We start from the raw sequence: 25,345 nt of genomic DNA on the forward strand, positions 1-25,345 counted from the left end.
TTGCAAAGCAACTTAAAAGAATGAGTAGTAGTTTCTTCTTGTTTTGTTTTGTTTTTTTACTTGTAAGGTTTTTTTCCATAATTTTGACTAAAATATTTCACTCTGGCTATTAGTAGTTGCTTAAGCATGAAACAAAGAGAGTAATTATGTAGAGAGAAAAACCCACAATGTGTATTTTACACAATCTTCACTTCAGTTCTTGCTTACCTTTACAAATCCATTTCATGGTATCTGGTTAGCCCCCAGTCCTTCTCTCTGTTTCTCAAATGGGTTCTTTTCCTATGTTTAGGCCTTTGAACTTGTTATGACCTCAGTCAAAAACTCCTTTCCATCATATCGAAAGCCAAATTATTCTCAGCATTCAGGGTTCAGCTCATATATAAGTCCTTCAGGCAGGCCTTCCCTGACCTCCCAGTCCTCCAATTAGTGACCTTCACTAATGTACCGGTCACTTCTTAATATGTCACATTTGCCATACTTAACTGATAATACTATGACTGAGGTTATTTCATTCATTTATTTGCTTTTTATTGTCCATTACCTCAAAATAAAAGATCAATAAAAGAAGAAACTTTGTAAATATCTACCTTGTTAACCTTATGTTCCCCAGACTCACTGATTATCAATATACCATAGATGTTTGCTGGCTGGCTGGCTGGATGGAGGGACAGATGGATGGATGGATGGATGGATGGATGGATGGATGGATGGATGGATGGATGGATGGATAGCAGATGGATGGGTGGATGGCTGACACATTTTTAGCCTGATGCCCTGTTTTGTTTCAGGGACTAGTGTTCACAGTTATGATGATGTAGTATATTCACACAATGTAGACATGCATTCAAAACAGGAAAATTGTCCTCAGGTTGCATAACGAAACTAAAGGGAGCAGCATTTCTCTTTGTTCTGCACAGTCCTTGCAGGTTCTCATCTCTAAAACGTGTCAGATAACCACAGCTGACATGAACTCTAAGGAAACTTCTGACTTAAAATCAGACATTACATTTGAATGAAAACGGTGAAGAGTTAGATATTTATCCATCTGGAAAATCCATTTCTTCACTGTTTTGATTTCCATGCATCTATGGACTCATGGTCACACCCAAAATTGTTCTAGTGGATCAAAAGAAGAACAGAACAAATGGAAATATTTCTAAGTAAAATCATGTCTCTTGCAACCTCTCTATATACCCACTCTCCTACACAATCATATATCTTATTCTTGAGAAAATGCATAAGATGGACTGTTAATTTAGATAACCCCACTAAACACACCTTCATTCATGTCCTTGGCTAAGCCTGTCATACTCTGACTCTGGGCTTGGCCAAGGGACTGCCTTTGGATGTTGGCATGGTACCAACAGAGTCATTCAAGTACTTGCTCATTGAGGTTTTCCCTTTTGAGACACTCGCCATTAGGATGTTTCCCCTTTGAAACCAAACACCATGCTATGAGAAGTTAAACCTACCTCATGGAGAGTCCACGTGGAAGAGAACTTGAGCTCCCAGTTTCGTTTCCACCTGCTGAATTGCCATCTAGAAAAAGCTTGCCATACATGACTGAGCTATTTTGGAAGTGGCTCCTCCAGCTAATGCCACATGGACCAAAGATGAGCCGACTCCAGCAAACTCTGTCCTCATTACAGAATGATAGACAAATAAATGGTTCCTGCTATTGTAAGTCACAAACTTTTGGGTAGGTTGTTCCACAGCAATAGATAGTCAAAACACCTTGCCAAATAGTATTTAGTGTCAGCATTTTTGCTTTACATCTATATTTTAAATTATTCAGTAGGGAGCTAATTGTGTTTCCATAAACTTAGCATGTGCCATTATATCTTTTATATCAAACCCCTCCATATTTAGCACAAGACTCCAGAAACAATAGGTGCCCGACATTTCTTAAATGGATTATGTCATTTCCTACAGACTTGTAAAGCACTGAAGAACAAACATTTTACCAGACAATAATATAGGAGTGATTGTTTGGCTAATACATATTTGCATACTTTACAAGTATTTATAGTTTCTTTATTTACCTGTAGCTTTTAGTGTATACATATGACAACATTTCCATGAAACTTTCAAGAGAGCACAAAAGATGAGAGAAAAAAAGAGCTATGCAAGAAACAGATTTTTTTCTTTCCGTGTCCCTCTTGCTGTTTTAAATATGAAAAGCAATGGAAGAATTTGTATTCGAGACAGAGAAGTTCTACTTTTTCAGGTCTGGTCACAAATGTAAAGCCTATGTCAATGTTAGCTCACCATAGCTCTGAAAACCATGGTTATCTCTGATTATGTTTGGGAATTCCCTTTGAAAGTAAATCATGAAACTTTCACAAGCCATGGAAAGTTAGTTCTTGTTAAATCTACTTGAGGGTTTACTATGGAAGAGAACAAGAGCCATTAAACTATAGTAAAGAGAAAGGACACAGACAAATGAGCTTGGAACCACTGAACTTGGAAACAAACTCTACCATTGGCATTCACTGGCTCTATGACCCAGAGCAAGATGCATAAACTCAGCAAGCTTGTACTTCCTCTCTGCAGCAGAGAAATATGATAGATACATTTCTAACTTGCTCTTGAGCTTTTAGCCATTGTGCTACACTCAGAGCCGAGTTCCATTTTTGTGGGAGTTGAAGGTAACCGTAAATTTAAAGCACATACTAACAGTTTCAAGGAAGGGCACAGATAATTTTATCATTGTTGTTTGGTAAGGCATAGCAGAGCACTGAAAGGACATACGATTTACAACACTCTGTGCTCCATTAGCTCAAAAGAAAGAACCACAAAGATGAGGATGAACCTAAGTTGACTCTGGAAACTCTGATATACTAGTAGATATACTGCATTTTGTAAGAATCATTGAGTCTTTGGGGAACATTTATTAGAAAGTTAATATAAGAAATATAAAGTTAAGAGAATTCTGGCCTCACAGATAACTAATAGGTTTAAAATGCTGGCTGTTCATCATAATGAACATCTCTGGTCTTCATGGTTCTTTCTCAGACTATGTTGGATTTCAAGGCCCACTTCTGTGCCATGAACCTCAAGACACAATGTCTTTATTTAAGGTTAACTTAAATTCCATAAAGACTGAACTATTTATATAAAGAAATGTTTTCTTTTTTTATCAAAAAGGACCAAGGAAGGTCCTGGGAATGAGGCAGAGTCTGGGCCAAGTATAGTAGGAGACTGGGGAATGTTCCCAGCTGGGGTGAGCCCACTGCCAGGAATGAACCCTAAGAGTTTTCCAGGAGGTGTAATGGGCCCAGTACTCTGGATGACCTCCATCAACACATCCCCTGATACAAGGTCACACATCTTGGAGCAACAGTCACATCTCAGTAACTACCCAACCTGGCACTTCTGCATTAGAGATGATTATTTCTGACAAACTCATTTCTTGTTCAATTTGATATAAAAATTAAAGTTGTATTAGCACAATTTCTTACATTTGAGAGCATGCGAATTGCATCCTCAATGCAACCTTATAAGAAACCCAACTGATTCTTGAAAGGAGGCAAGAGAATAGAGGTAAAGTTACCATTTCCCAAAAAAGCTCAGCTTTGCATCCAAATCAGCTCTGCATGGAAAGACATGCTTGGTGGGCCAGGTCAATAAAATCAATGTCATTTTCTTGAAAGGAAACACTTTTCAGAAAAATGTTAATCAAATCATTTCCCATGCAAATGTAAAAAATAGGAAAACAATACAAGAGATAGTAACAATATTTTCAAGATTAAGCAAAAACAGATAATCCTTGAAGAGTGATACTATTTCCATGAATTTCATCAATTCACATTCTTGCCCATAAAGATTCCTTACTCTGTTTTTATAACCATTAATTTAAATGATTTGAGAACCCATTTTGGCAGCTCTTTGTGAGAACTGAGAGCTAAGCTCTAAATTTCCAGAGCCTGCCATGAGTCTGGTTCTTATTGAAGAAATGAAAACATATATATATATATATATATATATATATATATATATATATATATATATATATATATATACACAAACACACACCAAGGGCCTGGATTAGGAAGAAAATAATAGATGTATCTTCTGTGTCAAGCATGACCTGAACTTCTTCTTGAACTTTCTAAGCAGAGCTTAGCTATTCTTCCAGACCCCTCCCGTGAGGAGGCTATTTTCCATTCTTAGCCTCTCATTCCACAAGAGAAGAAATTTGAGTTCAAAGAAAAGAAGTGACATCCCTCTGGTTACATGGCGAGTTGGTTAAAACCAGGAGAGATGGGTGAAAGCATGTATGAAGGTATATGCAAATGCTTCAAGAATACTAGAGCAGAAAAAAACACACAAAGCACAGGCAAGAGACTGCTGAAAGACATCTTATTGGCCTTTGCATCTTTGAACAAAACTTTGCAATGTAGGTGCTCACATTTAAATTTGGTTTTTGTTGTTTTTAATTTAATTTTGGCTGGAAATGCCAAATTTTATGACTTAGTGTCCTCCTAGAACTCTGAGCAGATGATTTCATATCTCAGAAACCTGAATCCTTATTCATATACATTATAACAGCTGCATTGTCAGTCTCTTCTCGCACCTATTACATGCACTTTGCCAACTCTTGGTACTGTCCAACAGAAAATGGGTAATGCCTATTAATGGGCCAAGATGAGGTTTATTTGTCTTCTTTCAATGAGCCCTAGAATCACCCTGTTAACTGGATGCAAAACAAATGTTCTGATGTGACACTTTTGATGGCACCCTTATCTATGCTTGGTCTGGACAGGAGCCAAAATTTCAACAGAGAACACAGATCTCAGAAACACATTTTTTTTTCTGCTTAACACATCTTTTTAAATATTTAAGTTGTATGAGCACATCATAGCAAATAAAACCCTCTGTCATCTTGAAATCATCCTGGGCTAGGAGAAAGTCAAGAATCCATCATCTTGAATGAATTAGAAGATTCATGGAAAAAGCTTTCTGGATCTTACAGGCCCTGAGTTCAAATTCCCTGTACCAGTGTGATATTGGGCTTCTCTTTTCGGCATTGGGAAGATGGAATGGAACGAGATAACCTACAGAAGACACTGTCCTGCCACTTAGCAGGCATTTCACAAGTATCCGTTCCTATTCCTCAATGACAATCAGTAGCAAAGCCTCTTACATCTGTCTCCCTAAAACACAGTGTTGAAGAAAATGGGATCTCCGTGTGTTCAAATCCCTGCTTGACCACTTATTAACAGTGCGACACTGGAAAATGGTTTAACTTCTTTGAGTCTAGGTTTCCACATTTTATGAATGGGGATAACTACAGTTCCTACCTCACTGAGGTTGTTGTGAGGAAGGATCTGACGATTCATGGGAAGCACTGTGCACAGTGTGTGCACACAGCGAATGCTCAGTACACATCAGCTCTCATAAATGTCACCACCGTAGGCTCTGATTCTTCATCGTGGCCCAAGCTCCCTCCCTGCTGGTTTCTCTGTTTAAGCTTCTGCCTCTCCCAATCTGTTCTTCTCAATGCCCACCCAGAAATCTTTGAATAAAGCTTTGAACACGTCACTCCCTTGCTCCAAACCCTTCTGAGGTGCTCAGGGTCTAGAAAATAAAGTCCAAATGCTTGAGCTTGGCATTCAAGGTACTCTACAATGGGTCCCAAACATAAGTCCCACTCTCACGTGTAGCACACTGTGCTCAGGCAATCCAAATCTGTCTGTTCACACCCCCATGATTTTGTCCACAGGATTCCTTCTACAGAATGCTTCGAAACCACAAGCAGAGGGTATCACGCCAAGTGATGTGTGGAAGAGTATTTGGGAACTAGACCATTTTAGATCTAGAAAGGACCAAAGAGCCTATTGTACAGATGAAGAAACTGAGGTTAATTGACTTGCCAAGGCCACACAGCTATTTATCAGCAATGTGAGTCTCATACTGGCCTGGTCTGCATAGAGGGAGAAAACCACAAGGCAGAATTTTAGGGAAAATTGGTCAGTAATTGGCTACAAGCTTGCTGATAGGTGATCCTTTTCCATCCCTGCAATGGAACAGAAGTTATGTATCCAATAAGGACAGGACACAAGGTATGGCTCTCAATCAATGAGCAGTGGGTGCTTCCCTGTCTTGTGATGCAGGGCTCGGCAGAAATGGGGACTATTAAGAGAGGGCAGCCGAAATTATTCTGCACAAACCATCCCTCACTTCAAAGCCATGGCCTCTCAGGCCGCATTAGTCTCTTGACTAATGTTCCCAAATGCACTTCCGAGATTTGCTGAAGTTGAAGATTCCCTGTAATGTTTTGCAGCAGGACTAGCAATGAATAAAGCACAAGAATCACCAATGCATTACTCTGAAGGCGAGCGTGCCCAGCTCTAACTGCTAAATTGCAATTTTTATTATAAGATAATACTAACAGTGACACTTCATTTATATAGTTCTTTCTACATTCCCCAAAATAATAATAAAAACAAAAACTGTATTTACAGGTGTCTATATTTGAAGCATAGAGTAGAATGAGACAGTTCTAGAGATAGGTCCCTTTACTATGAGACTATTTCAGGGGAAGGTGTTGTGAATCAGAATTGTTTACATAAATCAACGCCATTTATCAATATGGCTTTGGAATTTAAATATCATTTTGCTGCTATTGCATATAAATATTTTTATGGATTTTAAATATGTAGTTTTAATAAAGAGACAATGAAGAGTTGGAAAGGAATATTTTCCTAGCCTGCTATCCAGCCTCACTTGTGTTTGGGAAGGCACCCTTGGTTTGTGCTCTGGACTTGTGTCCATGGAGACCAGGCAGGAAGTATCACACAGAAACTGAAATGCATGAGTCTGAGAATCCTGTGGGGCACAGTGACAACCACGTCAGGTCTGGGCTAGGAGCCCATCAGCCACAAAATCAAATCTCATAGACGGTTCAGCTACCTGGCCCATGAGTCAGGCTCCCAAGCCACAGAAGCTTTGAAATCTTGAACTTCTGAAGAATTTGCTCTCTAGAAGGGTGATGCCAATACCTGTCAAAGGAAGGGCAGGAGGAATGCTGTCCCAGGTTGCAGTGGGATGGAACCAAGCAATGAGGAAAGTCGCTTTTACCTGTGAGTTTCCTGCTGGGCCAATGTGTCCAGCTGCAAGTACTGATGACTTTCACCTGTTCACTTAGTCCCTGGGCCACCCTGCCAGGAGGGTTTTGAGGGCTAGCCATTCCAGAAGCTGACATGCTGCTTGGGGCCCACTGTCCATTCTCCTGGGGGTATGTTTCATGTGCCCATCAATCAATGCCTAGAGAGTCCCCACATATTCCAAACAGGGTTCCTGGCTTACTCATGATGTTTTCCAGAAGACTCCTTTCTATCCTACTCCCCTTGGATTAGGGTTCCAACTGGGACCCCTGTTCTTGAATCTGGCTCTAGCTTCCTCTGAATAAGACTTTTGGGATTTTTCCATTGACCTCATGGCCTGCATCCATGGGCCACTTTCCATACAACCTGCTTTGTCCCTTGTAAGAGACCATTTGCCACTACATACCTGGCTATTGCGCCACCTGCAATAGCTGCTCTTGGAAATGCCACCTCATCTACTGAGTTATATCACTAGGCTTCTGCCCAGGTCCTGATACTTTGCCCAATTTCTGCTCAGCCCAAATTGGACTACTCAGTGTATCATCAGGCTTTTCTAGCAAAGCCTTCTCAGCCCAATTTCTGACAGACAACTGACATCTAAAAAGCCTTCAAGAGGAATTTAAAAATCTCACTCAGTGCTGCATCTGGTAAGGTCTTTCACAGTCTTGCCAGGTCAGGGGAAATGAAGCCTCTTTGGGAGGGTTCTTCAGTAAAAGCAACAGAAAGAGACTCTGGCTGATTTAAGCCAAAGGGAATGTATTGGAAAGACATTGGGTAGTTCATTGTTTGCAGGGTCCCAAAACCACCAGGAACCACAGAACAGATCCTGCCATGGAACCAGGTGGGTGAGGACACGACAACTGGGCTGGCTGGACATGGGTGGCTACAGCTCATTCCCTGCAGCCTCCCAGACCTGGATGCTGCTACAGCTATTGCCACAACCACCAGAGTAAATTCTACATGTCCGGTGATCGTGCGCCTATGCATGTATAAGGTACTTAATCCCAACTAAAACATCTTGGGAAGGTGGAGCTGGAGCTTAGTTGGTATGCTAGCTTCCAAAGGAGCTAGGCAAGCAACTCTCTGACAGTTCAGTCTTCTTTCTATAGAGGATCTTACAGTGGATTATGCCCCAGACACAGCAAGGGAATTCCAGTGCTATGCAACCCAACCAACCAACCAATAAACAGAAGGATGAATATGCACTGCAAGGGCTGAGTAACATTTAAAATGTTGTATTCCTGCATGGTTTAACAAGAATATATCCCTGCTCCTATTCTTTGTTGTTGTTGTTGTTGTTTTGTCATTTTTACCAAGCAAAGTGGATGACTTAATAAAGCAATCATGATATGAGGATAAGAAGGATGACAGACGTACTGGGAAACAGACCAAAGATTTAAATTAAAAAATATTCTGGGAGACAGATCAATGGACTGGCCCTAACAATGCAAAATGTAATGGAAATATAAATAGCAACCCTATGTCATGCACCATTTTAAGGATTTTATATATTAATATCATTTACTATCAAAGCCACCCTGTAAGGTAGATAAAATTATGAACCCAGTGTTATAGATGGTAAAATTGAGAAAGTGGCTTGCATGGCTGGCAAGTGGCAGGGCCAAGCTTGGAAACACAGCAGCCAGACTCCAGAGCCTGGGAGAACGCCACTGAGTGTACCCCATTATGTCTTGTGTGCACAGGGACAGATGGGAAAATACGACTTAGTAGCACATGAGGAAAAACAAATAAACTGTGGAGCGTAAGTCCTCTGGGTGATGTGGCTGGCAATAAAAGCTAATGTAATGTAGCCTTGGGCTGCAATAAAAGAAGTGTGTAGAGAAGGGAGATGATTGTCTAGAGTCTAGCTGCCTAGATTTCGGTCTTCAGTCCTTCCATCTGAGAAGGGCCGGAACAAAAATGGCACGGTGCTCATTCTGGAGTTTACAACTGAGAGACGACAACCTGAAAGACAAATCGCATCCTGCACAACTGATGTGTGGGAGAAGAATTACATCTATTTTGCATGACATCAAGTGCTCAGCTCAAGCAACACCACCTTTGGAGAGATGGAGTTTGACTAAAAATAAGGAAGCATTTCTAAAGCTGTAGGGTCTGCGTGTCTTAATGGTTTGTCAAAGGGGGTAATGAGCTCCATATGGTCAGTGGTGCACAAGCTGCAACCAGGACACAATCCCTACACACAGTAGGGACGACGTCAGCCTGCAATGGCACATTGCATTGCTCTGCATGGCCTCTGGGGTCTCTTCTAATCATGTAAGAGTGGAATTGTGATATTCCTTCTCTGGAGTATCCTTCATTAATGAACTGGATGGGCTTCTTCACCCTGTGCCCCAACTCCCATCACCATATTTGTTTTACACTTTCATTGCAACATTTACTGCTTATTAATAATGCATCCTCAATTATTTTGTATACAGACCTAGAATTTTTTGCAATGTTGATGTTGCCAACTCTCTGAAGGAAAACACTGCAATTTGACTAATTCCCTGTGTTCAGCCCAGAGCCTTACACTGAGTAGGTGACATAGGAATGTGTGAAGCGGCATTTGAACTGAAAGCTGCGAGAGATGCTCTATGGAGGCTTGAGACTGGCAAGGTGAGGATTACATTCTAACACCATGAGCTACAGGATCTACGAATGGTGATATTAAAGGTAAGCGAATATAAAGTAAAACAAAGCTTAAGTCTGGGCTCAAACGGTACATTTTGCAAAATATTATCAAATGATACTAGATTGGCTGGCCACAGATTACTCACAAGTATGGATTCATGCAAAGTTCCACATTTAGGTCTCAAAACTCAACTGCCCAAGGATATAACAGAATTTAGATTTATGCATATCCTTGAACTAAGGACATGTTTATATAAGAACCAGCCATGAATATATATATGGGGGTATGTGAGTGGAGGGACCTTTGCATGAAAATAATAGAAAAGATTGAGTCAAGGGTCAAGACAGTTCAGTTCTTGATCCATCTGGTCCCTAAATGACTGTGTGATTTTAAGAAAGTCAGGATTTCTCCCTGAAACTTCACCTCTCAATGAAGGGGGATTGGGATAGCAGGTAACCCAGTCGATAATTTTATGCATCTGATACTTGAGAGTTCTACATTATAAAACTGTCTCCAGTCACCATTTTAGGAAGTAGTGGGTGAAAATTATTGTGCAGTTGTTAGACTTTATCTGCAATAGGGAATCTGATTTAAGGTGCTTTGCATTAAGGACAACAGTGACAAAATAGAATAGAAGCAGAAGGATGAGAGGCTTGGAGACAGTATTTTGTAGGGTTAGCAGGAAAATTCAAGGGAATGCTGAGAGCTGCCTGAAGCCGTGGTTACATTTTGGTGTCAGAAGCCTGAGTTTGAAGTTTTGGTGTCAGAAGCCTGAGTTGAAATCTTCGCTTTGCCTATTATCACCTATAGGACAATGGGAACGTATGTTTCTCCCCAGTAAGATGCTGGCAAAAATTTTACCATCTCATGTTGTGTAATGCTCTTAGCACAGTGCTTGAAACAAGCTAAGTGAGCAATTAATGCTGGGTTTTCACTATTATCTGGTGCCAGTCTTGAAATATTTGCAGGGCTGTCAGGAGAAGGAAAAAGTGATGGGTGGGGGTCAAGAGCAACCAGTGGGAAAAAGCTACAAAAGACGGGTATTTTAGCTCTTCATACAATGTGGCATTTTAATGAATGGAGTTAATGAATCACCACGTCATGGGTTCCCTGAGAGGCAGTTAGCAGCCTGACATTGGGACATGTAAGAAGCTGTCAATCACTGTCAAAGAGAAGACCTGCGGAGAGAGGAGCAGGAGAAGGTCTCAGGTGCTCCTCTAATGGATAAGACTGGAGATCTTGGAGGGACACGGGGTCTTGCATTGAGCTCAGCTCTTCTGTCTGGCTACTGCAGCCCTGTCCCCTTGTCCCCCAGGCCTGTAGCAATGCATTACACAAAGTGGGAAACTGAAGAGCATTTGACATGAGAACAGGCTAGGAAACCCAGTGTCACCTCTTCCCAGACTTGGGAGTTTAGACAAGGGTTTGGAATCTTCCTTTAGAGCCATTTTCTTCTCGTCCCACTTGTAAAATAGAGATAACACTACTGCTCTCATGGGCGGTTGGATGGAATAGGTGAGGTACTTGGCCCAGCACGTAGTAGGATCTCAAAAAGTTAGTTCTCTCCCCCTTCTCCTTCCCAGGCTGACGCGTGCAGCTATTTCCTTCCATCATCAGGCGCACCCAGGGAGGAAAGCTGGCCTGGGGCAGAAACAGATGATATAAGACGGCCGCAGATGGGAAGCAGCAGGACACCCTGGAAGGTCCAGGAGCTGTGGAAAGCCCCGCCTGACTGCGATTTGGGGTGTGAAAACACTTGGACGATCATCAAGGGCTGCGCGAGGCGGACTGTGACTTTTAACACAGTGCCAATTCCCTGCGCTTTCGCCTGGGCAGGAGGAAGAACACAAGACAAGACTGGGCCTCCCTCAAGGGCACTGCTGTCACAGGTTAAAACTGTCACTGCTGAAGCCCCATCAAGTCCCTTAAAACCCCTTAGACGGCATTTACCTGAACAACAACAGAAATATTCTGGAAATGAGATGATTTATCAGGAGACTAATTATCATTTAAGCAAATCTGGAATAGTGATGAGCCCCTTTGAAGTGAAGGCAAACCTGCAAGGAATATCTCAACATCCAGCGCTTAGCAAACCTTCCCAAGAAGATATCACTTCAGGGTAACTTAGCACACCGACCCCTGTGCAAAATGAACAGAGGGGAAAAAAGCAAAGAGAAGAAGGAGGGAGCACTTTTCAAAAGCAACGATTATCTCTACAACCTCAACTGCCTCTTGAATATTTTAAATGGAAGAGAGATGCATCACTTAAACTTATGAAATAATTTTTAAAAGGCAGGTGCTAATAAACAAGTCATCACTAATTGGAAAAGGCCTTAATCCAAAGCATATTCAGTGCAGGATTTTGGCCTAATGCATCTAAGGAAGAACTGCTACTTGGTAATCTGTAAATCCAAACTCCAGGTTTATTTCGGAGAGGACAAATGGCCTGAGCATTTATAGAATGTGCGCTATGAACTAGTCTGTGCTAAATTCTGTGCTATGAACTAGTCTGTGCTAAATTTGATAGTCACGATAATCCTACGACATCGATGTCTGTATTAGCTCCATTTTACAGATGAGGCTTCTGAGTCTTAGAGATGACTGAGCACATGCCTTGTACACAGCAGAGCTGGAATTCAGAAAACAAAACAGTGCAACAGGGTGGAACGAAGGTAAGGCAAGCAAGGCATTCACCTCGGGCACAAAATTGAAGGAGATGCCCCCAAAATTCAGTCATCAAGATAAATATTCTTTTAAGAATTAAAACTCAGGTTAAAAAATGTATGCTGAGCAAAATATCAAACTTTTAAATGAAGTCATGGCTCCAAGTCTGCATTAGCACGCCTCCCCCTCCCCCTAGCTCCCCACTCTGCCAACTGGAAGAACTGGTCCAAGCCTCAGGGATGAGGGAAACAGGCCTAAATGTTCCAGAACGTGTTCACGGGCAAAACCTTTGAGAGGACCGACAGGGAGGTGGGCACACCCAGATTTGATCTGCTATGCCACCTTCACGCAGGTTCTTATAGAGAAGGATGAAACAGCATCGACAGCAGGGATGCCCACTAAATTCTCATTTGCTCTTCTTGACTGAGCCCAGTGAAGCCCAAAGGAGACCTCTATTTGTCTTCAGCTAAGACCAGGGAGCAGCCACACCCACCCCATTGTCGTTAGGTGATCCTCTGAGCTGGGACTAAGCCGGGGCCCAACCCATCTTCTCCAAGAGAACGGAATGTGGACAAGGAACCTCAGCTTGTGGAAACCACCTGGTCTGGGACCCCATCAAGAGGGTTTCTGGCAAATGAAAGAAGTGGTGGAGAGGGTAAAGGCTCTCTTTACCTGTATCACCAGGAAAAGGGAGAAGAAGGCAGAGCTTATTAAAAGCATTGTCTGAGGAGCGCTTGGGGCCAGAAGTACAGAATAGGGACCTGCCACAGTATACAGTGGCCTGGCTGGTTACACCCACTCTCTCCATTCGGTGTCCAGCGTGGCCTAAATAATGATTTTTTAAGAGGGGGAGGGGAGGGCACGAGTGTTCAGCCTGCCCTGAGAAACAGAATCACGTCTCTTTCACACTCTGTTTTACTCCCCTTCCCCATTCCCTCTTTTCTCTCTTATTCTCCTCCTGCTAGCTTAGTATCACCGTGTAGGAGAGTCTCAGTCTGAGAAGAAACTTTGACCACGCAGGCACGAGGACGTGCTTTATCTCAATAGGAATCCCACAACTCTGCAACTGACAACTAATTAAACCAAATAACAATGAAAATGTGCCTCCAGTTCTAACAAATGCACATCATTTACAAGCAGTTAAAATTGAAAAGTACCTTATTTTTTAAGTTAAATAAACTGTCTGTGAGTGAACATCGTTTTACAAAACACTTTGTCTTATTTTCCGCTGAGTTACTTAATACTCCCTCCCATAATCCATTTGCATTGATTCCTTCTTCGTCAGCTGTCTACGCACTCCAGCACAGCTCAGAGCTGCAAAAGCTCCACTGCTGATTCACCAGGGGCTCAGTTTTAAAGAAAATACAAGTAAGTATACATTTAAAACAGTACTTATATTTTTAAAAGAGCTTTTCTTTTAATTATAATATAGCATTAGTTTCTTTTTCTCATTCTTGTTCTGAACTTTCATAATGATGCTATCAAACGGTAACAAATATAAATTTGTGCAGCCCAGGGCGGGCCGCGGTGGCTCAGCGGGCAAGAGTGCTTGCCTGCCATGCCGGAGGACCCCGGTTCGATTCCCGGCCCCAGCCCATGTATAAAAAAACAAAACAAAACAAACAAAATATAATAAAACAAGAAAATGTTTAAAGATGTTTCCCTTTCTTCCTTCCTTCCATCCTTCCTTCCTTCTCTGTCTTTCCTTCCCTTCCTCCCTTTAAAAAAATAAAAATAAAATAAAAAATAAAAAAAAAAAAAAAAAAAAAAATTTGTGCAGCCCAAAATATGCAATTTTATCACAAGCAATAATTTCCATATCACTGAGGAGGCAAAAAAAAAAATCAAATGATTAAACTACAGTAAATGCAGACCAGTCTTGAATTAAATTTTACTCTTTGCTAAAGTTGCATTTTCTACAGCAATAGCAAGAATGGCTTAAAGATAATAGTAAGGCATTTACTGTTACAGTAAAACTCCATGCCCCAAAGTGTTTACCGAAGATTCAACTGCTACTCTTTTTTGCACATTAGAAATGTCTTGCAAACACTTTCAAACCCTCTTGAAAGAACAGGCAGGGATCGCAGCCTTATAATATTTTTCTTATGCATTCCCATCCCTTCCTCTTACTGCCCCCATACCCTGGGAGTCTGAAATGATGCTCTTTCTTCCAGAAAAAAAAGGACAGAAAATCTTCCCCAGATCATGGCCTCTGTGAGAGCAGATCTTGTCTATTGTGCAGCCCAGCCCCCACTCAAACTCCGCTTCAGACAATCTCAAGTCACATTTTCCTACTTTCTAGTAAACTCCAAGGTGGGACGAAGAAGCTGAAGGTAATGGGATCCACTGACTAGAAAGATGTTAATCCTGACAAACTGCTCAAGCAGTAGCCTGAACCACAGCTAGATTGAATTTGGTGTCTCCGGAGGGGGCCAGACACGGCTGGTGATAACAAAACCGCTTTTCATGGTTCCCTCGTAAGCAGATGGGCCCATACAGAAAGTTGGAAAAGGGCGCCATTGCCCTCTAGTGGCTAGAAGTGCAATCTTCCACGGAGTCCATTTCCAGAGAGGCACAAGGCTTTCCATGTCAGGGAAAAATTATAGCAGAAAGATGTCTAATTATCCTTCTCAAGTGTTTGCTTTAGTCCTTCCTGTTCCTAGAGGAGGCTGTGGAGGGCTATCACAGTAATCCTGATGGAAAAGCTGATCCTACTCTTACTGGTACAGCAGCATTTGACCAACTTTCTCCAGCTTGATTTTTTTTCTTTCTTTTTTAACAGACCTGTTGATGTTTCCCACTCTGATCAACTAAATCATGATTTTGTGTAAGCCAAAGATATTTACGCACTCTGGGGTAATAACTTTGGGCTGGAAAAGTTTATATCCTCAATGCGTGACAAACTCAGAACGGGAAGAGGTCTTGACAAATTAGGAACTTTTTTATGAAACTATGACCAATTTCACAAGGGGAAAATGTATCCCCAAACCCATTTCTGTCTCTTAAATCATGGGCTAGGGAACTTACACAGTGCTCATATTTTCCAGGAAAGTCCTTAGGAATTCACAATCAGTCTGCAAAGTTGACAGGACAAGAAGGTTTGCTACCTACCTTCAAACTCTATAGATCACTGTATTATTATTATTACCTTTTCAATAATGAATGGTATGCTTAGGGTCGAAGTGATAAAATCAACATAAAATAAACTTAAATGGCATTAATATGCTTCTTAAACATCTACCTAAATGAATGAATCAAAAATAAAGACTAAAATCAGATTTGCAGATCTCCTTTGGATAGTTCTGAAAATAGATCCGAATATAACAGATCAAAGTTTACATGAAGCACCAACTTTGTAAGTCTCAGGAATTCACAAGCAAGGTTGTGAGACCCACCATGCTCACAGGATTGTAACTTTGGTATTGTAAATCAGGCCTTGAGGTCAGAGTCATGGCGTTTCCCATATGAGGGTACCCAAACCCGAATCTTAACAAAGCAGCCTTATAATTCTATTCAAAGTGAAAGAAAAACCATGAATTATGGAGACAAGGGCATTAAGGGAGCATGAAATTGATCCTTATATCCCCAAATCATGGTGTGGCTTTTCAAGCCCCCTCCTCCTATGAATAAACAAATAAACATAAACATTCTCAGCCACTGCTACAAAGAAGAAGCATGCACTTTAATCATAAAAAATAGTTGTAACTTTTTTTTTAATTTTCAAATTAACAAAAGATTGCATTTTAATTGAAAGTAGAATTTAGGCTTCTAGCCATGTTTCTCTCTGGTATTCTGATAAGAATGCTGGACATAATGAAAGTTCTGAAGTACTATCAAGACGGTCCACTGCACCAATTAGAAATACTTTAAAATTCTATTTTTCTAGTAAGCAATAAGTCCACTTTGAGCATATCTACATGTCTGGGGCCTGGACAGATTGTTCGTTCTGTCCTTTCAGGGAATCGCTAAGGGTGAGGGGTGGTTTGTACAGTTTTCTTTTTTTCAAACAGTGTCATGAAATGGTCAGTTTAGGCAGACTCTGAAATAAGTAAAATAATGATGCTACTTAATATGAAAGCGTGGCTGTAAGACATTTCAATGTATTAATTTGCAATGTCTTAAAAACATAGCATATGGATAATTCTCACCAGGCAAAGTTTCCTGGCCTCTCAGATGCCTTTCCCTGGTCTCTCCAGAAAACTACTCACATTCCTTTGTGGTAGGCAGGATTTCAGTTCTGCAGAGATTCGAATTCCAAGGCCCACTGGCAAACTCTGGAACTTTGAGTCAGGGCTCATAATTAAGGAACTCTAGGGACTGGAAGCTTCAGGGCCTCTCTGGTATTGGCCCCAACTCTGGCCCTTTGTTTTGCAACTTTTATTCCTTTGTTCTACAAGAAGACCAGGCTCCCTGCAAAGAGGGGTTAAGCAGTGACAACCTCTGTGTTCTGGTGTCCGCACCGATGTTTTTATTAACAGGAAAAAAAGTCCATGATTAGTGAAATGCAGGCCAGCCTCTTCTCTTCTCTTCCCTCGCATTAGGCGCTCAGAACCCAGCCTCGAAAACGTGCTGGGGCGCTGCTGGCGGATCCTTGCTCCCGAAAACACGTCTGCATTCCCGTAACCGGGAAATCCAGACACCCCGCAAAACTACCGACGTCCGCTGCAAGCCCAAGTGATTTTTAAAAAATTGATCCATTAGCTCTCCAGATTAATTATCGGGGCATCCCTCTGATTAAACCGAAAACTAACTCATTACCTCATATTAAGCCGATAAAAATAGTCAGGAAGGAGTAAACACGAAAAGAACCATCTGAAGATTTTTTTTTTTAGGGGAAATCGGAAGCGAAGACTTTAAACAAATCTGTAGCCTCAAGCAGCAGGGTTTCAGGAACAACCGCCCACCCCCTTCCTTAGGGATGACCCGTCGTCATGCAGGGATGGCATTATTAAATAATTAAAAGATGCAATTTCTTAACAGCACTGCGATGGCCCGTGAAATTCCTGCTGCATTATCAATAAAAGCTACAGGGCTTCGAGCATCTTGGACAACCTTTCACCCGGGAGAAGCAGGCGCGGAGCCCCCGGCGAAACCAGGGCCTTGGAAGAAAGGGACAAGGAGGCCGGACCCGCGGGCCTCTCCGACCCACTTTCTCCAGGGACTCTTTTCTTCTCCGCGCGAGGCGGGCCCTCCTACAGCTCCGCCCGGGTTGGGAGCCAAAGGGGTGCCCTCCTCATGGCCCTCCCCATCCCGCCGGGCTCTCTGGGCTCCCCACCACTCGGCTCACGTTCCCGGGCAGAGCTCAGGGAGGGAGGCCATGCGTGCGGAGACCTGATGGTCTGGTGCGCTCTGGAGGTGGCGCAGACTTCAGGGAGGGTTGGGTTCGCGAAGTTAGCGTGGACCCTGGCAGCTTCGCCGAGCCGAGCCCGAGTCCGAGCGGCTGGCCGTCTTACCCCTTGGCTGGCGCCCGCTGACACCCGCCCCCACAGCTCCTGGAGGGACTCGGGCTGGAGGGCTGGGGCGCGCACCGCAGTCAGCAGCTCCAGAGCCGCAGTCAACGGACAGAAGCCCACGCTATTAAAAGTGCCAGGGAATCGCCGCCCTCGGCTCGGTTCTTTCGGTTTTCCCGGGCTTCCCCGGCGGTCTTTACTGAGCCCAGGGAAGCTCTCGGCGGGGAGCAAGGAGCTCTAAGACAGTAAGAAATCCCGCAGAGTGCGGTCGTGGTGCCGCTTTCGCAAAGAGGTGCAGCGCCGGCGGGCGGGCGCTGCGCTGGGGGCGACTTTCCCCCCGAGACCTGATCCGGCGCAGTCGGGGCGTCCGGAGCTGCGTTCTACAGGCTCTCGTCCCGGCAGGGTGCAAACGCCCCTCTCCCGCGGCCTAGGTGCAGACCTCAAAGGAGGGAGGAGTGGGGGAGAGAGGCTGGAGCGCACATCTGGCGCCTTTGCCCCCTGCACTGCCCTCGCCCACAGCTGGTTCCCTTCTCCCTTTCTGATTTTTAAAATAAATCTCCTCTTACCTCCTCCCATCCCTTTTTGTGATCTGCATCAGTGGAGCCCTTCCACCGACATTCCCTTCCAGAGGAGCCCCCCCCACCACCTCCACAAGGAGCCCCATCCAGGGGCTGGCGACGCGCCTCACCTGGGCCCCTTGCGGCTGGGCGCGAGCTCCGGGCAGTCGGTCCCTGGCGCGAGGCGAGCGCAGCGGTGTCAGCCCCGACCCCAGTCCGGGTCCCATTCACAAGTCGGTGGCGGCTTCGAGCGGCCCCCGCGGCAACTGCTCCTCGGCCCGCGACGCTCCCCTCGGCTGGCGGCGGCCGCGGAATGAGCCGCCGAGAGCGCTAGTGGCAGGAATGAGAAACCAGAGGGAGGTGGCGGGAGGGTGGGGGGGGTGGGGGGAGGCGGAGGAGGACGGAGGCCGCCGCGGGGAGGGAAGGAAAAGGCGGGGGGCGGAGAGTAGCGGAGACTGTGAGACGCGGCGAGCTGGGCCTCGCGGGGCGCTGGGGCCGACCCCGTCCCGCCCCTCCCCCTCCGGGGGTGCCAACCCCTGGATTCGCGGCCGCCCCTCCCGTCCCGGGCCGCTCCGGCTCCCTTGCGGCCCAGAGTCTGGAGTGACTGAAGTTGGGCTCCAGGGACAGACAGCTAATGGGGGGTGAGGGGAGGGGGTGCGGGGGAGGGAGGCTGGGGAGAGACTGGGAGCCCCGTTTTATCTCCTTTCCCCAAATCCGCTCCAGCTGGTCAGGCTGGGCTCTCGGCCCGCCAGCCGAGTTGTTGTGTTGAGGGGAAGCGTCGCCCGAGCGCGAAAGCACTCAGGAATTTGGGAGCGAATCCTATGCTTTTTCACTCCACCATCCCACCTTCCGAAGATCCGTCCACGTCCGCAGCTGTCGCCCTGCCCCCACCCCTTTCAAACTCTGCTTGGGGCGGCGGGTAGCGAAACCAGGGGGAGGGGTCTGCCGACTTGGTTGGAGCCACGGATCTCTGCTCTATGTCTCTCTACCCCCTCCCCGGTCTGCGGACCGACGTGGGGAGGGCTAGGACAGGGTCTGACAGGCTTCCCTTTAGGGGATGCCTTGGCTCCGGCTCAAGCCAGGTATGGGTGGCCCCCGCAGGTAGCGTCACTTGTTGCCCCCCGCGTCCCCGGTAGCCGCAGACCCAGCACGGCCCCGGCGTGCGGAGAGGCGGTTCCGCGGGAAGGAGCGCCGCACCTCGCGGTCCTGTCCTCCCCTGTACGCCTCCACCGCGGATCCGCTGCGGGGAAGAGCCCTGGGCCAGCTTTCTGCCCCCGCTGGACCCTGGGGAAAGGGCCGGCGGAGCCCGGGCTGCAGAAACGCACCAGGGACTGGACGGGAGGCTTGTGGCATGGGGGGCGTCGGCGGCGGGCCCCGCATCCACTGTGATCCCAGGAGTGGGGGGCGGGGGGGAACAACAGTGGCGTACGTGGGTACCCTGACCTGGGACAAGTTTCCGGGGTGGGATGGGGGCTGGGAGGGAGGTGGAGGAAAGAGAAAAGAAGTAAATGGGCGGAGGGTGAGGCTGGGAAATGAGAACGGGGGACGAGCCCAGGAAGGGAGTGGGAGAAGGAGAACGCGGAACGGAGGCCAGGGCACTGGAGGAAAGCGCACGGAAAAGGCTTGAGGGGAGAAGGGTAGAGGAGTTAACGGAAACAGAGGCGAAGGAGAAAGAGAAAAACCTCGGAGCCGACGCGCAGGGGGAAGGGACCAGGAGTGCCCGGAGAGTAGAGGAGCGGGCCGGAGCCCGCCCTCACGCTCTTCGCCGTCTGTCCCCCGGTGGGCGGGCGCGCGGAGCTCCGGGGGTTTCCGCGTGGCGCCGGGCACGTGCAGGGGAGTGGGAGGTGCCCCGTGCTACCCACCACGCTTACAGCCGGCTGCTAGGCTCCCCAGCGCCTCGCCCACTTTCCTTCCCGCCACTCGCAGTGCTGCGGCACGGGCGCCCGTGACCTGCCGGCGTCCTGTGTGTCTGCCACACTCGGTTGACCGCGGCTTTAAACTGCCCGTCCCTCCGCCGGGGAAGGGTTTGGGGCGCTAAGTTTCCAGCTGCCCACTTGCCTTGCCCCTCCGCCCCTCCTCACCCCTGACAGGCCTCTGGACCCCAGAGCCCCCTCACCCTCGCCACACACATGTTGGGCGCTGGGGACTGCCGAGGCACGCCTGCCTCTTCCATCTGTCTGCTTCGATTGGTCTCTGGCCCTCTGAGTCCCTTCCACAGCGCTGCCTGGCTTCCTCTCTCAGCTTCTTTGTCCCTGCTTTTTCATCTGTCACTTGTCTGCTCTTAGTCCTAAAACTTTCACTTTGGCTCTGTCCCAGGCCGCCCCCGAAATATCACCAATCCTCTCTGGGCCCGACCCTGCAAAGCGTGCCTGCTGTCTCAGGGTGCTGGCACCATTAGAACAAAACCAGGTTCGGTAAAGCAAAGCAATACCTTATTCTTTGGCCAAAGAATGGAAAAGGGTGGACACGTGTCCAGACAGCACCTTCTCTCTGAAGAGAAGTGAGTGGGATTTCTTTAATAGTGGTTTAGGGGATACACGTGCAGATAGTTGTGGCAAGGAGTCAAGGAGATTTCCAAAGAGTTCAAGGAGGGTTTCAAAGAATTGGTTTTGAGCATGTGCAGTCTTTGGTCATGCTAAATTATGCTTCCACATACATTGCATGTTCAGAAAATGGCGTCCAAATCCTGCCCAGATATGGAGAATTTATTATTATTATTATGAAAAAAGACAAAGTAGGGTCACTATTAGGGGCTTAGTGCACAAGATCTGGGAAGGAGACTTTCTTAACTGTGGCATGACAGCAACTGAGTCAACACTGAGATGGGTTCTTGCTTTTTCATTGGCTGGGGACTTTGTAGTTCACCAGAGGGCAAGGGGCAATGGTGTCGCTCAGCTTTGTTGCAGGCCTTTGCTGTTATATTATTCTGGAAATAAGCACGACTCAAACAAAGACAGAAGTTAGAAGATTTTGTGAGCAACCGTCTGTATCAGACTTCATCTTGGTGATCGAAAGCCCCCACTTTTTTTTCTTAAGGGGCTCAGTGATGGTGATGGTGATAGTGGGTGCTGACCCTTTTCTGCTCATGAATGAAGTTACGCAAGAAAAGAGGGAAGAGACTCCTGAAACCACCATCAATCTAATTATGCACACAAGAAGATATCCAGGATCTGTGATGGTTAGAACAGCTTTTGACCCCTGAGAAGTTTAATCAGTTCCACTGTGGAGGTATGATACGATGAGCCTGGTAGCATGGGATTGGACTCTGGCTTGAATTTGCCCTTTACTTTCTTAACAACATTTATCAATAATAACAGTTGTTCTTTGGACCATCCAGTTTATGAATGATAACCACAGGGAATTAAAAAAAAATAAGTTGAAATTTGCTTTGTAGATTTCCACTGACATTGCACTCACAGAGCAGATAGAACCCATTGTACGGCAACAGCCATATTCCTTTGCACAGCTCAGCAATGAGTGCCATGTCTAGGATTTCTCCCAGGAGAACTGAAAACATATGTCCACACAAAGATATGTACTTGAATGTTCCTAACAACATTATTCACAGAAGCCCAAATCTGGAAGCAATCCAAATTTGCATCAACTGGTGAATGGATAAACAAAATGTGGTGTATCCACACAATGGAATGCTATTCAGCAACTATAAGGAAAACCATACTGTTGAATGCTACAACACGAGTGAACCTTAAGAGTATATGCTAACCGAAAGACTCCAGATGCAAATCCACATATTGGATGATTCCATTTATATGAAATTCCACAAAAAGCAAATTTATAGGAGGCAGAAAAAAGTGGTTGTCCAGGGCTGTAGGTGTGAACAGGGGTTGATTGCAAATGGGCATGAGGGAAATTTGAGGGGTTATGGAAATGTTCCAAAACTGGATATTGGTTATGGTTGTAAGCATCCATAAATTTATTAAAAATCATTGAATCGGAGCCACAAAAAAAGCAAAACACATATATTTCTTTTCACATGTTCATTCCCGTAGTAACTGTGACCTGCAGCTAAGCCCCAGGGAGGAAACCTTTTGCAAGGCAGTTTTAAAGACAGAAAAACATAAAAAACAAGTTTAAGTTCTTATGGAAAGATAACCATACTTCTATTCAGCAAGTTCTATTTTGGCAACTACTTTGGAGAACCTTAAAATGTTAAAGCAAGTTAATTCCCTCCTTTCACTCTTCTAAGTGATTAATTCCTGGGAACTAGAGTTAGGCATTCCAGTTCGTGACATTTTAAACACACCTACACATAGACACAGTACAAAGTGCACATTTCAGAGAGGATTTTTTTTATGACTATGTTAGGATCTGTCTTAGAAATCCATATCAAGCTCATGGGCTGGGTACTGTGTGATTACAATTTAGATTTAAAAAGGAAAAGAGAAAGAAGGAGAAAAGAGCCTACTGACAGCTTCAGTTGAAAGATTCAGTTCAGCCAGGCAGCCAAAAGTTTGGATGTTTACCTTAACTTGCTTTACCTTTCCTTCACTTTGATCTTCAAGGGAAGAAGCCAATGTTCACGGTTCAGCATTGCTCTGGAGCCAGTATTAAACAGTCCCTTCTGCTTCCTGCCTGTTCCAGTCCAGACAGAGATGACGCCCAAAGGGGCCCTTTGTTGTCTTTGTCCTTGCCAGCACGAGGCTGTTAATTTCCTGTCAGTTCCTTCATCAAAGGTACCAGGCTCTCATCCCTTTGATGCGCCTCTCCTCAGACTCTGAAGAAAGCCAGGTCCTGTGGAGCCAGTTCCTTGTTTCTACTTAGAAGCTCTGGGCTCCCCAGAACTTCTCAAAACTTCCTGCTGTAGAAGTATCCTTTGGTAAGTGGTGTAAAAAGCGAGGCGAGAGCCAAGCAGGGAGTGGGTTTCGTCGCATTGGGATGGACTCCCATCTTGCCTTCCCCAAGCAGAGTGAAGACACTGAAAAAGATGGAAGAGGCAAGTGATTTCTGAATCAGGCATGCCGGGTGGAAACTCCCACAGCTGGCTCTGCAGAGAAAAATGGGAAGGACATAGGCCTTTGATCTGTGTCTGATTCTTGGCTGTGTGACTTTGGGCAAAGACTTTATCTCTATGAGATCCAGTTTCTAATTCTGTAAAATGGGGTTTATAATCTGTGCCTCGATGGTTGCTAAAGATTAAGATTAAACCTGCCCTCTTACTTAAAACCTGGAACACAGGTTCATAGCGGAAAGTTATTCATTGCTACTATCAATTATTAGATCTGACTTTTATCATACCTTAAAAAATCTGAGCAAGAGAGGAGTCATGTTACAATTTTGAATTATCACAATTGTTGAGATTAAGCTTATCATAAATGGGATTAGTAGTAAAACGTCTGATCAAGAAGATTATGGCAGTTCAAAATCTCCTGACACTGTAAAGCATGTTCTGGATCATATAGAATTAGATGTTCCAACCTTGGAAGCAGCGGCCCTGAGTTCATGTCGTGGATCGGTCACCAATTCATTGGGTCACTTTGGGTAAGCTATCCCTTCCTCTGAGCCTCGGTTTCTCTGGCTGATATAAATGGGAGCTTATCCAAGATGAGCTCTGGGGAGGGTCCTTCCAGAGCTGAAGTTCTAGAGTCTTTAAGCTCCTTTCTTCATTAAAATGAAAGCATCTCAGAGCCTACCTGTTCCCATGGCAATGGTGGTGGCGCAAATGTCAAGGAGAGGCAGGTGCAGACTCTGGAGGCCTAGGCCGAAGCATGTCCGATGGTCATATGGAAAGTTAAGGGTTGGAGAAATAAGTTTATTGTTTTAGGCAAAGAAACTCCAGGGTTACACGGCAAAGGGTGTGAATACTGAGAAAGGTGAAGAGTGGGGACTAGTAACACAGTCTCTTGCTGGCAGAAACAGCTTTCCACCGTGGCTCCATTATGGGCCATCTTAAGTACCATATATTCTAGAACATTAGAGGGTTAGAGAATAAGAGGCTGATTTCAGCCTCATACATAACACTGCAAGTTTACCTTTTGTCTACATGAGGGCCCAAGTTGGAGAGAAAGAGAAGAGGCAAAAATAATAATATAATAATAAGTACCATCTTTAGTCAGCTTTTTTATATCCCCAAAACTTTTATGTGTAAAACCAATAATCCTCAAAATGTTTCGTCAGAGTATGTATTGCTATCCTGATTTTATAGACTGGAGGATAGAAGCAACAAGGAAATGACATGTACTGCTCAGGATTGTGCAACTGGTAAGTTGTGGAGCTGGAATTCCATGCTTAGTGTTAGAATCACAAGATATCCCACTGTCCTGCCTTTCTGTCAGTGGAGAAGCATGTAAACAAATCCCAATTTTGATATTATTGGAGGGAGATGGGCAGAGAAGATCTTAGGCCATTCCATTCGTCAGAGCTCTAGGTACAATGCAGGAACCCAGTAGGTGCACAGTGAATATTCATTAAAGGGTGGAAGATGAAAGGGTGCAAGGAAGGGAAGGAAGGAAGGATTTTAGAAGTAGAGATGGTAGGAGAGGAAGAAGGATATAACAAAGAGGAAGATATAAACATAATGCTCTATTTAGAAACCATCCCTTTCCACGATGGGCAGAAATCTGTGGATTCTAAGGACAATGCATTCGGGGCACATTGAAGGAAAGAGTGACATTTTGTTGGGGTTTTCTAGGTCTGTTTTCACTAAAAACCACCTGTCCAAGAGGCCCTCTGCGGGGTCAGAAGCCAGCAGGCATGAAGGGAAGAAAGCAGTGATGGCAGAGTCCAGCATATAGAGTCCAAAGGCTGAGTCCACTTGCTCAGAGGAAAACCACAGCCTGCCTCTCACCCTCGATTGTGAAGCCTCTGCTCAGTTCCTGTGGATTCCCACCACTATTCCAGCCAGAATATTCCTTGGGTGAAAGGGCTGTCTATCTAAAGGGCAAAGGCTCCAGAGGCCTCACTACTATGCCA

General features: G+C 45.0%; 1 protein-coding gene and 1 long non-coding RNA gene across 4 annotated transcripts in view; both read right to left on the reverse strand.

The window, feature by feature from the left end:
- CDH11 (cadherin 11) overlaps positions 1-18,729 on the reverse strand; it is a 150,366-nt gene extending 131,637 nt beyond the window's left edge. For all 3 annotated transcript variants that reach the window (XM_077132620.1, XM_077132624.1, XM_077132623.1), the window contains exon 1: positions 18,547-18,729. The gene's annotated coding sequence lies outside the window, so the exon portion shown is untranslated. The remainder of the gene's footprint in view (positions 1-18,546) is intronic.
- Positions 18,730-22,739: 4,010 nt separating this feature from the next.
- LOC143660340 (uncharacterized) overlaps positions 22,740-25,345 on the reverse strand; it is a 32,131-nt gene continuing 29,525 nt past the window's right edge. The window contains exons 5-6 of the long non-coding RNA XR_013163966.1: positions 24,067-24,129; positions 22,740-23,351 (exon numbers count right to left, since the gene is read on the reverse strand). This is a non-coding gene — a long non-coding RNA (uncharacterized LOC143660340). The remainder of the gene's footprint in view (positions 23,352-24,066; positions 24,130-25,345) is intronic.

The sequence above is a fragment of the Tamandua tetradactyla genome, chromosome 16 (assembly GCF_023851605.1).
Source record: "Tamandua tetradactyla isolate mTamTet1 chromosome 16, mTamTet1.pri, whole genome shotgun sequence".
Lineage (NCBI taxonomy): Eukaryota > Metazoa > Chordata > Mammalia > Pilosa > Myrmecophagidae > Tamandua > Tamandua tetradactyla.